The sequence below is a fragment of the Triticum aestivum genome, chromosome 1A (assembly GCF_018294505.1).
Source record: "Triticum aestivum cultivar Chinese Spring chromosome 1A, IWGSC CS RefSeq v2.1, whole genome shotgun sequence".
In the NCBI taxonomy this organism is placed as follows: Eukaryota; Viridiplantae; Streptophyta; class Magnoliopsida; order Poales; family Poaceae; genus Triticum; species Triticum aestivum.
Window position 1 is genome coordinate 515,202,365 of NC_057794.1, and position 18,357 is coordinate 515,220,721.

Below are 18,357 nucleotides of genomic sequence, written 5' to 3' on the forward strand. Positions count from 1 at the left end.
CGCTTATCTTTTTTTAGTGATTTCGTTCAAGAGGAATGGACGGGAGTGAATCCTCCTACTGAGGCGGAGGCACTTACTCTTCTCCGTCATGGAAACCCTGGACGTAAAAATTTTGTTGCTTGGTTCATGGAGAAAGTAATTTTCCACACTCCCCTATTAAATACCTACTTCAACATTTATTAGTTAACCGAACTAATGCACGCAACAATTTCCATTATACTTGTAGGGAAAAGATCCGAACATATCTATGGATGATGAATTGAGATGGGTTTCCATGGGTTTTGACCCTGCCGTCATGACATGTAAAAAGTATGATGTGAATGGGTATCGCTTCCATACAGAGGAGCACCAAAACAGCCGCCCCGATCCCAAAACTATAAATACTGGAGTGTACACCCCCGGTCAAAATTCAGTAGACTACTACGGAAGGGTACAAAATATATACGAGGTTAAATTCCGCCAGGGGCGTGAGACCCTAAGTCTGCCTGTGTTCAAATGCCGATGGTTCGATCCGCGGGAGGGGGTAAAACATACGCCTTCCATTGGTTTGGTCGAAGTTAAACCATCAACCGTCTATGCCGGAGCCGATCTCTTCATTGCGGCTACCCAAGCTACACAAGTATATTATCTGCCTTACCCATGCCAGAAAGTGTATCTAAAGGGTTGGGAAGTTGTGTTCAAGGTGTCGCCACATGGTAAGCTACCAGACCCGAATGAAGACGATTACTACAACATTAACCCCATGACATACGAGGGAGTGTTCTATCAAGAGCAACCTGATGATGATGATGATGATGATGTGGTTAGAAACGATGACGCTAGACCATTGGGTGATGATGATGTGGACCCAAACGTCGACGATGCACGGAATGATGGTGAGACCATTGTCAATGAAAATGACATACTTATGCTAGAAAAGTTAAACGAAGACGCTGACGACGAGGAAGAGCCTCCACCTCCGTCGGACAACGAAGATGATATGATTGATAGTGATGATGAGACGGACCGAGAAAGAGGTTACAACAGTGATGATTCATATGGGTTCTAGCAGATGTACGTTTCAAGTATTTTTTTCTATAGTTTAGGAATATGCCTTTTTATGCCTTTTTATTAATGTGTTTATTATCATGCCTTTTCCTTCATTTCATTAATTTACTAATTGCTTTTTCTCTTTTCAATGCAGGTTCGTGGAACATGGGCAAGGGGAAGGCCGACGGCGTGGGTTTCCTACGCAAGGTCGTCGGCCTGCCTAGTCGGAGTGGTCGAGCACGTAATCCTCCCCCTCGGCTACTTGACGATGACTCCTCACAGGGAGGTCGAGGGAGAGGTGCCCCTAGAGGAGGAGGGGGCGGGGGGAGAGCCTCTAGAGGACGAGGTGCTGGGGGAGAGCCACTACAGGGGGTCGCGGCCAGAAAGAGCGCACCCTCACCGACTTAGGGGTGTTGTCTTCGAGGCCCTCCTCTAGTGAGGTACACTCTAGGGAGGAGGAGGAGGAGGAGGTGGTGGTGGAGGAGGAGGAGGAGGTGGTGGTGGAGGAGGAGGAGGAGGTGGAGGAGGAGGCAGGCGAGGAGGAGGAGGAGGAGGAGGTTGGGAGGAGGTTGGGGAGGGGGAGGCAGGCGAGGAGGAGGGTGGTGGCGGGGATGATGGTGGTGATGGGAAGGGGGTTGACAAGAAGTGGTGGCTGCGTGGTAACGCAAAGCTACCAAAGCAGGTTCCGGCTACTGAGGAGCAGAAGTGGCTCATTGAGCCCACGGGAAAAGAGTAAGTGGTTCATTATTTTGCTTGTCACATGCTTATTCTGGTTGTTCTTTATTTTGCTTGTCACATGCTAATAGTTCGTTCTTTTGCAGCAACTGGATATATTCTAAAGGGGTCCGTATTCCCAACGGCCTCATCACCGTCTTGCTGAAGTTATACTGGTCGGGGTTGTACTGTCCGGATCCAGTCAGGCAGCTGGCTCGTCGGGTTTTGGCCACGAGCTGGGACCACTGGGAAGCGGCCCGCTACGCGGACCATGAGACCCATGCCAAGGCCGTGATCACTACTTTCTGGGTGAGTTCTCTTCAGAAGAACAAGTCCATTCTAGTTTCATGAAAATGATTTAACTCGTGGCTTCTTCCATTCTTATTTCATGCATGATTGTAGAAATTCTATCGAGTTCTTCCGGAGCACAGGGCTAGAGCGGACCAGATCGTGCTGCGACAATGCAAGAAGAAGGCCCGCCAGATGCAGTACGAGGTGCGCTATGTGGCCATCTCCACATACTACCACGACTATCTTGGTGTGAAGATGACCAAGGAAGAAGCGCGGAGGATGGGCATTACCTTGGAGAGGCCCGAGTTCTTGGCGGTAAGTATAAAAGATTTTTCATTATGCTTTCATATATTATGCTTTCATTATGCTTTCATTACCTTGTGGTACATTATGCTTTATGCTTTATGCTTCCATAACACCAATTTGGACACACCTACATGCCATTATGCTTTTATTATGTAGGTGTGTCCAAATTGGTGTTATGGAAAAGACGAGTCCTGGGCGGCATTGGTGGATCTTTGGTGTGATGAGGCTGGAGCCTGGGCGGCTATGAGAACCAAAAATAAGGCTAACCGAGGGACGGAGGGAGTACATGCTCAGGGAAACCGAAACCACTATCTCCACAAGGCAGTTAATGTATGACTAACCCCATTAAACATTCTTCTTCTTCTATTTACCATCACTTTCTTATGTATGACTAACCTCTGTTTGGTGGTGCAGGAGGAGAAACTGAAGCGGCCGCTCTCACACATGCAGGCGTGGGAGATCGCCCATACGCGGAAGGACCCCAAGCCTGGCGAGCCCAAGTACTACGGCAAGAAGACCACAGGGAGGAAGAAGGCCTACTCCGAAGCGTATCTGAAGTTACATCCTGACACACCTGACCCTATTGCGGCGCCTCTGAATGACATGGCGGTGGTGAGGATGGGGCCCAAGGAGCACGGTCGGGAGGCGGTTCTCGATGCTGTGATCGCTCCTAGTATCTCCTACACACAGCTTCGTCGGATCGACCCGAGCCTGAGCCAGCGCACGAGCCAGCCAGTGACCAGTACACAGTCCCTCTTTCAGGAGCAACAATCTGTAAGTATTTTCCCTCTTATCTTCATTGCTCACTTTATTTTCCGCATTTAGTAGTTTTATGAGTTCCATCATGTCATACCGTAGGCCTACCTGGAGTACACACGCCAGGAGACCATGGCGTGGCATCAGAGGCTTTATGAACACCAAGTGTAGAGGGATAGCCAGATGCAGCAGGCTTTTCAGGATATGGCGGCCGGCAGGTGTCCTCAGTTCCCTCCAGCACAATGCCCTCCAGCACAACCAGTGCTGATGAGCTTTGAGGAGTTTGTGGCACAGAACGTTGGCCCCTCGCCGGTTAGTTCATCCCCAATCTATTCACCCAAAGCATGTCATGCCTTTCAACACAATCATATATCCCGTGCATATGTCTTTTCAACATCCAGGAAACAGGTGGATCTACCGTTGGCGGTGGTCTTCGTAGCACTCCGGAGACACGGAGCCCGACCACTCCTATCCACGGAGGCGGAGGCGGAGGTGGATGCGGAGGCGGTCTTGGCGGTAGCGCTGCCGCTAGCAGTGACGACCTGGGCTTCGGCCGTCTTGGCGATGACGACCTCCGCGGTGCTCGATGATCCTTGTGTGTGGTGATGATGCTTGAGATGACTTGTGTGTGGTGATGATCATTTAGATGACTTGTGTGCTTCTCTATATGCTTATGCTTATGTTGGTTGTGATGATGTTCATTTAGAGACTTGTGTGTGATGATGCTTATGCATATATTGTTGTGATGGTGTCGGATGATATCCCGTTGTGTTTTATATGTCTATCCCATCATATATATCTGCTCATATGTGCTGTTATTTGAATTGAATTGATTTGAAAACAAACACTAAAAAGAAAAAAAAAGAAAAAGCAAACTATGCCGACGGCTAGGCCGTCGGCATAGGGCTAGTGTGAGCTCCCAGTAGCTGACACGTGGCACCTATGCCGACGGCCTAGCCGTCGGCTTAGTTTATGTGCCGACGGCTAGACCGTCGGCATAGGCGCCCATGTGTCAGCTACTGGGAGCTCTGTATGAAGGACTATGCCGACGGCCCAGCCGTCGGCATAGCCCTGGTCCACGAGCAGCGGTTGGTCGCCACGTGGCACACCTATGCCGACGGTCGAGCCGTCGGCATAGTTTTTGACTAAGCCGACGGCTAGGCCATCGGCATAGGGGTGCCACGTGGCGACCAGTCGTTGGGCAGACTTGACGGCAGCCGCCGTTAGGCGTGATAGTTGCCGACGGCCGCGGCCATCGGCATAGATGTACGGCCCCCGTCGGCGTATCATATATGCCGACGGCTTTTCTATGCCGACGGCCTCCCTGGCTGTGCCGACGCATATGTTGCCGATGGCCCTATGCCGACGGGGGCCGTCGGCATAGGTCTATCCCGGCGGGACTCAGGCCTATGCCGACGGCCCTGGCCGTCGACATAGGGGGCGATTCCGGTAGTGTTTATACCTCACGCTGGCATCTGAACCCTTGCATAGTTCGCTCTCCCTTGGTGTTAGTATACGAGTCATCACTCCTTAAGCTGAACCCAACGACCCTTGAATATAAATTGTAGAACTGGTAACCTTCGCTTGCTGAACCAAATATCATGCCTACTTCAGGCTTGAACAAGGTTACTGTTTTATCTTTACTGTATGCTCTTATAGACTGCTCCATTAAATTTGGTATTCTCTTCTCTCCGAAAAGAGTAGTTATACCATCTGGATGCATTTTTCTAAGGATGTGCAAGGTGTGATTTAATAATAAGTGAAAAACAGGAATTAGCATCAAGGACTTTATGTTGATCAACAAACCTGTAGCAGTGTGATTTGCTTGAAGCATCATCATCATCGTTCTCTACAGCCATTGAAGAAAAACTACGTATAGTGGATGTTTGGTTAGCTGAAGAGGCACATAACAACTCTCTATTTTGGTCATTTTCGATTAGGGAGGCTGGATCATCTTTGTTATCCTGGATACAACATGATTTATGGTTGTGTTCCAACCTGCAGACATTAAAATAGTTAAGCATACATCCGGATTTACATTAAGTTATATTTAAACGATATATTTTGACATATGGAGAAATATAGCTTGCCTGGAATAGTCTGAATCATTTGAGTACTCTTCTTCATCTGAATTTATTGGTACAGGTGAATCTACCAATGCTATTTTCTCTTGACAATCCCCACTGAACAGATAAACAGAATATATTATTATAATAACAGAATCTAAGTCGATTTTATAGAACATTTCAAGTGCAAAATATTCCACACGCATTGCTTAGAGTTATACTTCACTAGCCTGGGCAAGTGTTCACCGTTAGAGTAATTTATTTCATCCGGCTCGATTGGCACTGTTGAATCAACCAAAGCATTGTTCTCTTCACACTGCACTCTGGAAATGTTTAAATGGTAGAGGATAATAAGAAAAAAGTATTTAATTGGATTCAAGGAAAAGTTCAAAGAAATTACCTCCCGATAATTGAGGGATCTGCAACACGTAGCAGATCCATAAAAGAGCCACCAACATCTCCGCCAAACACATCCATTGAATTTAAAAGGGGATAGAACTACACACGATAGTTGAAGATCTGTGCCAATTTAAGTTCTTAGGTGACATGCCAAAAATGCTTAGAAGTGCTTAGTTGCCAGCTAGAAAAAATACTACTTAGTTTCCAGATTAAAAAGTTCTTAGTTGACATGCTTAAAAACTGCTCACTTGCCGGGTTAAGTGATATGCTGAAAATGCTTAGTTGACAGGCTAAAAAATGCTCAGTTGCCCATATTAATTATAACTACTTGCCAAAAAAACTGAAAAATCTAGGTAAGTGTACAACAAACACAAATGGGGGCGCTGAGAGAAAAAGGCAGCACTAATTACCGGCCGCTAGCTGAATCCATGAAAGCAAAAAAACACGCATCGCTGAGATGCAAAAAAGTCGGGGATCCCCTGTGTCCATCCGACCACCTCTTTCTCCTTCCCCCACTATAGTGGCTCTTGCCCTTGATGCCCAGCAGGGAGCAGATCCCATGCCCTCTCGGCCCCTGATGGATGGGGGATTTGGATGAGCTACAGAAAAAATAGAAGCAAGCATGGGAGGAGGAAGAAATAATAAAGAAAAATATGCAGTTCACTAGCGATTGAACGGACGCCACGCCGCCGCACCGTAAGACACGCGTACGCACACTTCTGCTTAGTTTCCCAAATATACGAAAGGAAGGACAGATCAAGAGCTAGTACATATAAAGACCAAATTGAAATATCATAGGTTGCAGCAGGGTTTGGATCTAGATAGAACTCGAAGATTTCTAGCAGTAGACACGAACCTGAGATCTTGTTTCGATGTCCTCGGGCATCAAACAATACATAAACACAGTGCTTCCTAAATAAATGGACGAGATTTCTACACAGAGCTATTCCATGGTGGGTGATGGGAGGAGGAAGAACGTCTCGCAGTCGCAGCAATGGTGGAATAATGGTTCCGCCCAAAACGCGTTCTGGACAGGTAGCTAGAAGGGAGTGGCATTTACGTTCTTGGGCTCAGAACAGTGTTTTATCTGTTCCCCATTAATGCGTGTATCTGACTAGGTTGGTGAGGTATTGTACAGAACAACACCAAAATAAATGTTTTAGAATAATTTAGACTCTAATCCAGGCGGGCATCTCAGTGCCACAGTGAACGGCTGGAGCATGCACTGGAGCTCCCGTGCATGGGAGAAAATCCACTCTCAGCTCTTGGGCTACCGCTACCCACGAGGAAACGTCCAGAGCTACAACTGTCGTTTTGTTTTGGCGAGCACTCAATTCCTAGGGCAGTTCTGCATGTGGCTCTCGTTGGAAAAGGAACGAAAATGGTAGTACCAGTAACTGTTTGCCTCTAATGTAGCATCTGCGGGAAGTGAAATGAGCCTACGGCGGCAGCACGAGCCACCGAGGTCCTCTCAGCATCTCCGGGGTGCAGTGCAGATCGAGATGGGTGTTTATGACAACGGGGCCGGCTAGCCATGGCGAACTTGTCGACGGACACACTGGAGGGCACGGAGACGGAGGTGGTCAAGCTGGACCATGTCTTGTGCGGTGGTGCCGGCCGGTGTTCGACGCCAGCACCCTGAGGGATTGGTTGAGTTCGTCATGGCTTCTTTTGTCATGTTTTGTAGCAGTATTTACTTTCTAGTTGCTCATATATACTCCTAGATGAGTAGAGAATGCTACCCTCTCTGTAAACTAATATAAAAGCATATAGATCACTATTTTAATATTTTAAATGCTTTTATATTAGTTTACGAAGGAAGTATAAACGTTGGCACTACACTCTCACGGTACAACTAAATGGCCACATCAGTTGGCATGTGATGCTTGGTGAACAATTGATGTCCTAGCCACACAAAACATTTCACTCGCTGCTCTTATATATCTACCAGCTTCACCATGTAGCAGTATCACGTTTAGTTGCAACGGGAGAATGCCGAAGTATAGGGAGAGAGCAATCGTTATGGGCAAGCAAGGGGAATGGCACCCGCGGTCACACAGCATGATCTAGCAGGGAATGGGATGTGTTGGCAATTTCTTTCGAAGACATGTAAAAACAGAGAATCCATGAAAGAGCACCGGAACTTGCAAGTGAAGAAAACCTTGCGGCTCAATGTTGATAATTCCGTGCATTTCATCCTAGAGAGTTGAGCGGCTCTACGTTTCATCATCAGGCGACATTAGTTGGTCGAGCTAAGCATGAGCCCAGTCTTTCGAGTGTTAGGTTGATCCCCTCCCGTTCGAACCCAACGGGTCGAACGGACCCCTGACTCGCGTCCTCATTTGGGGGCGCCCAACCCTCATATGGTTGGTGGACCCCTGTGACCCGCGCTATATTAACAGAGGTGGGGGCCGGGGCACGGGATATGAAGTTCACCACCGCCACAAACCCTACCGATATTCCCTACCGATCTAGGGTTAGTGCGGTGCTCACGGGAAGCAGCCACCACCTCGACGTCTCCCTGTCATCGCCGTCGTCACCATCCCACCAGGGCCAACGGCGGGAGCTCCTCAGGCCAAGGCGAAGGTAGGACTACAGGAAAGGACGTGGAGTTTCTACACCCAGGAGCAAATGCTCCTGGTGTGAACAGTAAAATCAAACAAATTCAAAAACAATTCAAAAAATTCTGAAATTTTTTTGTGCCATACTTTCACAAATGTTTGTTGTGCCTACAAAATTTCATCGCAAAATCACATTGATGGAAGGCGTGGTAAAAAAAACAAAATCGATGCTCTGAAAATGTTACTTACAAAAGCATTTTGGAGCTCTGATTTTGTTTTTTTTTTGACACGCCTTCTACCAATGTGATTTCGCAATGAAATTTTACGTGCACATCAAACATTTGTGAAAGTATGTCACAAAAAAAATTCAGATTTTTTTGAACTTTTTTCTAGTTTTTTTAATTTTACTATTTATACCAGGAGCATTTGCTCCTGGGTGTAGAAAGGTACTTCCGTACGGGAATTCACTAGCCTACTCTGATCCAGGGGATCTAACAATGGTATCAGACCATGCTAGGCTAAGTTTTTCGATACAAAGAATATACAGAGAAAGAAAGATCCCCCCCCCCCCCGAACCCTAACCCCAAAACTAAAAAAGAGGAAAAGAAGGGCAAAGAAAAGTGCGCCGCCGCCGAGCTGCGCCGTTCCTCTCGATCTCAATGCGCATCGGCAAGCCGAGTCATCGAGAAGAAGAACATCACCCCTTTTGGGGGCAGAGACCACGCGGTCGCCGACGCAGGGCGAGGAATACCGCGAGTGGGTCGGCGAGGCCGTCCATGGCCTTCTGTTGAGGAGCCCGACCTTGTCGGGCGGCAGGTCAGACGTGGCCTCGGTGCCCTCCGGCAGCCCCTCCACGGCCGGCAGCGGCAGCAGCACGAACCGGAGGCGGGAGGATAGACCGGCCGGCATGGGCGGGAGCCTGGCGAGATTACGGGGCATGGACACTACTGGAAAAATCATCATTACCGAGTACATTTCCTGATTTCCGTTTGCCGAGTACTGGAACACTGGATCACGGTAAAAACAACGTAAGCCGAGTGCGGTTCTCGACAAACGACAGGACACGGCACATGGGAAGTACTGCCGAGCCCTGTGTTGGACGTACTTGGCAAACAAAAAGGAACTCGACTTATGCATAGTATGCCGAGAACCTAGTGGAAAGCACCCCGCAAATATGAGCCATGTGGCACGGCCATTTGCAGCTGACGGCCCGGCGACCATGTGCAATGTTGGCCGAGACCCCGATGATAGGTACTCCGCAATCTATGAGGTATTTAAACTACCCAAACCCTAGCCGCTGCTCACATTGTATTGACGATTGGGGCAGGTCGCCGTTGTCCCTGTGTGGTTCCTCGCCGCCGCAGGGTCTATACCCACCGGCCGTCGCCGATCCAGCGTCGTCCGAGGCTGCTCGGACCCTTCACCGCACGCTCCGTCCCCCAAGCTCGTCGGCGGCCACAACACCGCCCTTACAACCTCGTCGTCGGACACCTTTTGTTGCCGGCCACCTCTACCACCTCGACGCACCAACCCCAAGGTGAGCTAGCTAGGGCCTCCCCTTTCGAAGGCACGTGCGGAGATGCATCCGGTTTGTGAAGGGGATGTGGGGCCCGTTCCTCCATTGGCCTTGAAACTTGTCGCGCTCGTGAGGTTCTATTCAAAGGAACATGCCATGTCGTGGACTTTTTCGGGGGCCACCAGTCATATTCCATGCATTTCCAAGGGTTTATGCAGGAAATTCACTCTAGAGGGGATATTAACATGAATGCCTAGCAACCAAGCAAGAACATCGTTCTAGTTCTCGTCTAATCTATAGAGCGACTCACAACATAATTGTTGCAGAGCGAAGCCATGAAAATTGGAACTAGCAAATCATCGAGAATCGAATCAAATGGTCTTTCCGCACTTAAGATGATCACCGTTTGACCATCAATAATCAATTAAAAATTCAATGATCTTTTGTACTCAATTTTTTTGGTAAGTTACACAGAGGGTCTGGTGTCACGATGTGTCTTTCGTTTGTCATACTGAGCTGGAAATCAATCAACACGTCCACGTCGTTGGTTGAGTTCATAGTGGCTTCTTTGTCATGGCTTGAAGCAGTATTCGCTTTAGGCTTGATCATATATAGATGTGTGATGAGCGCAACAAATGCTGACAACTATACCATTTATGGTAGAATTGAATGGCCACAATGATTGATGGCATGTGGTGTCTGGTGAAAAAATGATGTCCTGGCACACACAACGTTTCACTCCCTGTTCTTCTATATACACTAGATGACCAGTTGCGCCAATGGCGCAAAGGCCGAGAGCAAGCCATGTATTGTAAGAGTATACATTAATATTATTCGGGCGTGAACAAACTGCAGAATTATATATATGTATACAATCAGAACAACCATATCTGTAGCAATAAAATGGCAACACCATATCTGTAGCAATATATGTATGTAGTCTTATAGGACCTTGTTCAACCAACCGGACTGATGACAACCAACTATGAGCTGGGACAACCGGTGTAATATATGTATGTAGTCTTATAGGACCTTGTTGTAAAAGGCTCTCAAGTATTTAAGAGCTTCATGTGCCAATCGAGCCTTCTTAGAGTTTTCCATAGACAGATGGGACATTGATTTCTTTGAAAGTACCTTGAAACAAAAGCAGAACAAAAGTACAGACAATTCCAAGTCAAATGTAAACATACCATATGAACCGGAGAAAATAGATACCAATGGATTAAATAAGCAATGGATGCAAAAATATGTGCTCTAGGGCTGAACTTATTTAGAAAGCTAATAACCGAACTATATGTGTGAGCTAGTAATCTCTCCCATATAATTTCAGATATACTGAAAAGGAAATATTCTACCTCATATCTTCTATAAACCTCTAAAACATAGGAAAGAGACACAAGAATATATGACTTACCGAAGGAATTTGGCGAACTTGCTTACGCTTTCAATCTTTCAACAACTTTGAAGACCACATACATACACATGGATAAAATCATCACATATACAATCAGAACAAAACCATATCTGTAGCAATAAAATGGCAACTAACATGAGGTTGTGCTACCTGTAAATAAAGCTAAGTATTAAAGTTCCAACCATTAGCTAGTTGCATAATCTATAAGAGGCTGGAGTACATATGACGATTCAAAGAAATAGGGTAACTCTGTAATAACAACATGCCAGCAAAAGCTGAACCCAAGAACAATCCCTAAAAATCAAAAAATATTGTGCATCTCTACTTTTCTTTGATTCTTTTACATCTCCTTTCAGATTTTACTATGATTGAGGTGTGTTAATTTGATCAGTCATACAGAACCAAAGAAATGTAGGTGCCCTTAATACTCAAATAAGGATAAATTGGAGAGGTAAGAATGAGCTCCTGGTATTCATTTTAGGTATTAAGAAATAAGCTATTGAGAATATGTAATGAATATAAAGATGGTGAGGACTTCAATAAACATAATGAACCTCAGAACCGGAAGGGCCATTTTCATTGGCATGCCGAAAGAAATGTTGTGAGCAATTCTAACATGCTAAATCAGACTGACATGTATCGCCTACTTGCTAATGACATCTACTTTTGAGCTCTGATGTAAGCATGGTAAAACAGCTCATAGTACATAGAGTCTTGGAAGTGGGCTACAGGAGCAGTGCACAAGGATGATTGAAATACCTAGGTATTTAGTCACAGGAGCTTGTCCCTTGCCTTTCATTGCGGATATAGGATTGTTCATCTATTAATCATGTAATAGTCAGACAATGCAAAGGAGAGAATGCAGGGAGAAATAGTAACAATCATACAACGCAAAGCGTGTACAGGGCAACAAGAATGCCTCTCATCAGGACGCATTAGGCAAAGGTAACTAAATGGAATACACAGATGCCAAAAGCCATGACTACAACAATGTTAGATTAGGCGGTGGCTGCAGCTGGTCATTAGTAATCATTATACATGAGTACCTTAAATCGATTGAAATAGAAGGAAATGTAAGGTTATTTACATTGATATATATTGTTCAAATGGACGATCCACAAGGAAAGACAAAAAAATTGTGAAGCATGTCATAAGTGGCACAAAAGCATTGTAAACTTTGCTCGAGGAAATTGTATATCTGAAGAAGTCCATTACCCGAGTATAACATAAATGAAGTTGGTGTTCAGTTTAAATTTCTACCAAGCAAATGTAAGGTGTTGATGAAGCTGAAACAAAATTAGGGGCAACAGCGATTAATTAACCGATTAATTAATCCATCCTGTAGTTTTCAGTTTTCACCAACTTGTCCATCTATCCATAAGACTACATGGAACTGAACCGAAGGTAAGGATCTGAACCAAGAATAGCAACGTAGACAAAAGCAAGATTAAACATCATTCTTCAGTCCTCAAGGGTACATGCATTCTCCTTCCTGACTTCGGCTTCCTGCTCTGGTGTGTAGTGTTCTCTAAGATCAGCTACTTCTTACACTCCCCCACTAAGTGAATAGTAACAATTTTAAGACGATAAACCACACAGATAATTGGTTCCTAATTAGAGCAGCTAAAGAAGCAAGTAGCTAACATTAGTACATAGAGTCTTGGAAGTGGGCTACAATATCATGGCAAAATCCAGGAGTACATCATTGCTTGTGGTTAGCATAGTTCTCTCAAAATTTTCATGGCTGGTTTGCTACTACTTCCAATTTTGTCTATATTGTATTAAATAAGACCCATCAAAGCATACCACAAATGGTTTTCTGTGCAAAATAAATAGACCAAAAAATGAATGAAACAAAATAAATACACAGCCCCTTACGCATATATGCAGATGAAAGCTTCCAACAATGAAATAATTCCTAGTTTAACCGAAAGGCATTAGCATAGGTGAGAACAAATATTTTCAGTGAGCTCTAACAAGAACAAATGGCAGGACCAAGAACAACCTCCAACCGAGGAGATGACAAGCCAGCAGAGCAATAGACGAAGACCAAAGACCAGGTGAGAGGACAAAAGCAACCTGCGGCAGCAAAACAAATGCCTTAGGAGGGTGAAATATGAACGAAAAGAGTGTATAATCAGCAAACTACATAGACAATAGGCTAATTATGCTTGCAATCAGTATAAATATAATTAGCAACTACTCCCTCCGTCCGGAAATACTTGTCGAAGGAATGGATGTATCTAGACATATCTTAGTTTTAGATACATCCATTTTTATTCATTTTTCCGACAAGTATTTTAGGACGGAGGGAGTACTATATATCCATTACTTGAATGGAATCATGAGCCATTTTCATGCATCGTAAATACGACGGCTGCCCCTCTTGACTCTTTTGTGCCTCATCTCATGACTAATTCTACTAATCAGTGACTTGGTTCAGTTGCTGTCTAAATCAAGACAATTGCATGAAAGCACAACACAGTACATCCTAATGTAAGATATTTTAAGTTTTTAACTAATACCAGCAAGCACCCTGTCAATTTATGATTATCTAAGAAAAACAACACGCCTGAAACACGGTAGGCACATCAACTAAACTGAGGCACACATATCTGTCGGCACGGTGGCACAGTCACATTTAAAGAATTAATAATTATGAAAAGCCTGTAATGCATGTCACAACTATAAATACTCTGTTCTCACCTAAAACTATCAGAACAGAGACAAATAAGAACAGAGTTGCCAATATAAATGCAGGTCAATGCAGAACACAACAGGTGAATATTTCCAACGACAAGCAAACATATCCGTCTAGCCCGACACAGCATATTCAACATATCATACAACCACTTACGCAAATAGTTACATCAGTCTTTCATAAAGTGGACTGGAAATCAGGGAAATAGACATGGAATATTTCTCTATAGCTACACGGTTTTGAAATATTTTTCTTCTTGAAGCTAACCAAGCCCGCTGTCCTTTTTTTAGCTGAAGATAAATCCGTCGGTTTGAAGTAGAAAAGCAATGACTAAACCTAAAGATCCAAGCGAAGGACCATCTACTTTTTATAACTAATCAATCCACCCAAACTAAATTACTTTCTTACCTGTTTCAATGGAACACAGTAAACATTTTCCATTGCACTCTTGCTCCAAGCTTACAAACCCTACATATTTTAGGTGCTGCATCCCTCTGATATTGTTGCATAGGTACTTAAACAGCAGCCTAGTAAGAATACTGATTGGCTATATTCAGGCTAAACTCTAAAGCATTAATCTAAGCCTCCACTTTGTGTGCACCTTCTCATTATATTTATGCTCATTTAATGGCAGTGCAACATCCCATTTTGAATGCTAGCTAAGAATACCCAACTAATCAGACCTATGAGATTGTAATAAAGAACAATGATGGTAGGTGATCTGATATTATATTCGACTAATAATAAAATAAGTAAGGAGAGCAGGGTATGGAAAGACAGATAGCCTAGAAAAGAAGCATGCAGAGGAAAATGCCAAAGAGATACTATCATAAGCAAGGGCATTTGATGAATTCATTAATTAGTCAAGCCAGTACGAATATACATGACTGAAAAGAATATGTATTTTGTAGTTTGAACAAATGGAGTAACCAAGACAACAATAACCGGGCGTACGGTCTAAATTAAATGAGCCAATTTGAGGAATTGTTATCCTCCAAACAATATTCAGATGATTCTATTTGCTATGATGATAATTCTGTACCTGCACATTACTCGGCATACCAAGTTCTCCATTCGGGTTCTTCTCCGCAAGACACATGAATATATGAGCAACTAATTTTCTTGGTCCTATTTCTTCTTTCTCATATCTGCAAATATCATGTTTAGGAAACCCACATATCTGCAAACGGGTCTTTGCCAAATGTACATGGTTTTAAACACGTACATGCAAAAAGAGATGGAAGCAGAGCACATTGCACAAGCTTCCAGAGTTGCAGAAAGAGAGAGGGAGGGGAAGAAGGATTGGGCGAAGCTCACCTTGAGTGTTGAAATGTATCAGCTTAAAAACCTTGAGCTGAGGAGCGAGATAGGTGAAAAAACCAATCCCGCCAGACAACCATATATATAACTCAGATATTAGAGTTCCCTGATACATCGGATATACAAAGCGCACTAATCACTCAAATTTTGGAATTATGAACCTCAGAGCATGTGGTCAATATTGTTAGTTATGGACAAAAGCGCAGTAGTGCATCAAAGAAGTTACAGGTCCAGAAATTACCATTCAGAAATGAGAATTACATATTTAGGAGAGAACATCTCATCCCCAAATGAACAACCAATTTCAATTAAACGGATTGTGCAAAAGTAGGCATATTAGTAGATCGGAAGTTTCAAGGAATAAACAGTAGTACAATAATCTTGATACTGATTTAGCTATGTAAAGCAGGAACATAAATTGCATACCAAACAAGTTACTAAAGAAAATGCACAACAATAGATGACCCGTTGTGCCCTGGCGCAAAAAGCGAGAGTGAACCAAAGCATTCAAACTATGCAAGTAAGAGTGGTTTAGAAATTGATTTGCGCCCCTGATGCAAGTAGCCAAAGCAAACCAAGCATTGGAACCATTATAAAAGTTGGTATTTATATGGCATCTTTATACATAATCAGGCATATGTGGTTTATTTCAAATTTCAATAGTATGGAAAGAGATACATAGATGGCATATTTGTCCATCCTGATAACATCATGGTTCAGGCATACCTTGCAAGGAGATACTTAGATGGCCTCTTTATACATAATTGGCCCAGGAAGATGAAGGTAGACTAACGGGTCTTGGTTCTACATTTGTGGATGCTACTCTATTGCATCATATCATACTTTCTGTCTTCAGCTAAAGCTCACTAAAATCATCCATGTCTCTAATTGATAAAATAATCTGGCGTTTTTACCTCTCTGTTCTCTAAAGGATACCTCTCTCAATAAAATACATGAAAAAAGTGCATATAAGAAACAATATGTAACTACGGAATCAATTAGACGAGAATGGCTTGATAAGAATGCACTACACCAAACATAGCACACCAACTACAATAAGCAAAAATTGACCATGCGACTCTCTGTATTTGATTTCAGTTAATTAACTATAAACTCCGCACCTAGCAATGGAGAGCTTATAAGTCGAAAGAATTAAGCCTACTGGCCATAAAGGTACAAGCAAAGACTGAAACAACTAATTGAAACTCTTTCCTGTAGGCATAGCACAACACACATTTCTTATTTCTTCATTACTTCATAACTGAAACCGAAGAAGAAAACAAGTTGGCATTTTTTTTACCTACGACACTCACTCTCAACGAATGAAGGGGGAAAACGTGTACATAAGTAACATAACAGGGAGGAGAAAAGATTCACCAGTGTAGACTATGAAGGAGAAGCTGCGAAAAACCCAGTCAATCTGTTCCATCCGAACAACGGTGGACACAAATCCCACCTGCAACACAGACATAAGAACCACAAAGCTTAGAAATCTAGCAGTAAGAATAAGAATAACAAGACAATCTGTAAGGATATCACAACCTCAGCATGCACCCACAAACATAAATCATCCATCATGTCGTCCCTCCTAAAGAAATATGAAGCACAGAAGAAGGGGATATGTCAGACCAAGAAATAAATCATATTCATGAGTCATGGTGTAATTAGCAATTGAAGTGGTCCAGATAGTCATGGAACAATGAGTGATAGCTCATCTATTAATCAAAAATGACAGGCAAAGAGCAAAATATACAACAAACAAGTCCATGTTTTTTCTATGGAATATTGTAGCTAAGAAATAAGCGGAATTAAATCGCCACTGATAGTCCGGTGTATCTTCAAAGTGCAATGAGACGCAATATTGGAAATAAAATGCAAATTTAGTAGCAAAAAAAATTCAGCATTGATGTGAATTGTAGAATTCTAAACAAGATGCTAGCCTGGGAACATCTTCGACTACAACAACGAATTATAGTCAGCTAAACAGAACACACACCCATTTTCAGAAGTAAAAAGACAGAACCATCTAAAATAGAGAAACTTGGCAGCACACATTAGTAAGATTGTAAAATGTTGAAAAACTTGGATGTTGCTGTTGCAAAATAAGTGTCACACATTAGTTCTAATGATGTATCACCTACTATGGCTATAAGAACTACTTTTAGCATAGGCTGCAGCTTTGGAGATGCAAATTGTTAGAAATACTAATTATATCTATATAGAAGCATTGAAGTTCGGCTGCAGCATCGTAGACGAATTAGTTCGGACCTCAAAGTCTCAAAAAGCATAATGCTTATAAAACTGTAATCGCTAGAAAGAAAATAATCACCTCTAGTATTTAGTAACACATATAAGAGATAAAGTTCAGTCGGTTTTGTCATTTTAACGGAACAACTGGTGAGCATGCCCCGAGCTATCATATACCTGAAAATGAAGCAACCAATGGACCTGCAGAAACCAACACATCTGAGAAGAAGTAGCAGTCCATTGCATGGAAGAAGTGAACTAACATCATATGTAATTGCAGATCTGAAAGATGCAAAGTAGCCGAAAAAATGGATGTACAGAAGCTGAACCTGCTCCTGGGATAGCCATGATGGCTACACTCACAGCAACCTGAACCTGGTGAGTGTGTGTGCTTTTATCAACCTACAAAGTAAAACTGAAGAACCTCAGAACAAGAGAGAAACACAAATCTTCATAAGAAAAGCAACCTGAACCTGGTGGGTGGCTGTGCTTTTATCAACCTGCAAAGAAATCATACCACAAAAAGTATCCCTTGTGACTACAAGAAGGATGATGTAGCCACAACATCCCTTCAGATTGTCTATCTCTCTCAAATTCCTCTCTCTTTTCTCAAAAATTAGATGCGGTCAAAAATGCAAAGAGACAAAACAAAGCTCTTCATGTTGCCTATTTCTCTCAAATCCCTCTCTTTTCCCCAAAATTAGAAGCGGTCGAGAAGTAAAGAAATTAACTTTTGTGCGGTATTTATATATACCCATGGAAAAAATTGTGGAAGAAAATTAGAGGAACTTACATGATTTTTTCTTCTGCATCTTTCATGGCTGAAGCACCATGGACAACCGATTCGCCAGCACTACCGCCTGTTGTGGCTGCTCGCGTTCGCCATTATTGTGCCTGCTCCGACTGGTTCTCCCCTCATCCCCGTTGGCTCGACCACCCAAATATAGGACGAGATGAGGAGAGGTGGCGTATCTATCATCCTGTGCCGGCGCCGGCGCTTGTGGCCGCCTCTATCTCTCACGCTCCAGATCGAAATC

General features: G+C 43.6%; 3 long non-coding RNA genes across 3 annotated transcripts; all 3 read right to left on the reverse strand.

Moving 5' to 3' along the window:
• Positions 1-5,202: 5,202 nt before the first annotated feature.
• Positions 5,203-6,576, reverse strand: LOC123169173 (uncharacterized). The gene is made up of 3 exons (XR_006484695.1): positions 6,418-6,576; positions 5,972-6,160; positions 5,203-5,681 (listed from the first exon to the last, which is right to left on the reverse strand). It is a non-coding gene; the product is annotated as an uncharacterized lncRNA (long non-coding RNA).
• A 3,967-nt stretch (positions 6,577-10,543) lies between these two features.
• Positions 10,544-11,933, reverse strand: LOC123169238 (uncharacterized). The gene is made up of 3 exons (XR_006484711.1): positions 11,812-11,933; positions 11,053-11,162; positions 10,544-10,772 (listed from the first exon to the last, which is right to left on the reverse strand). It is a non-coding gene; the product is annotated as an uncharacterized lncRNA (long non-coding RNA).
• A 4,472-nt stretch (positions 11,934-16,405) lies between these two features.
• LOC123169301 (uncharacterized) lies at positions 16,406-17,706 on the reverse strand. The gene is made up of 4 exons (XR_006484751.1): positions 17,650-17,706; positions 17,498-17,521; positions 16,616-16,661; positions 16,406-16,529 (listed from the first exon to the last, which is right to left on the reverse strand). It is a non-coding gene; the product is annotated as an uncharacterized lncRNA (long non-coding RNA).
• Positions 17,707-18,357: the final 651 nt, after the last annotated feature.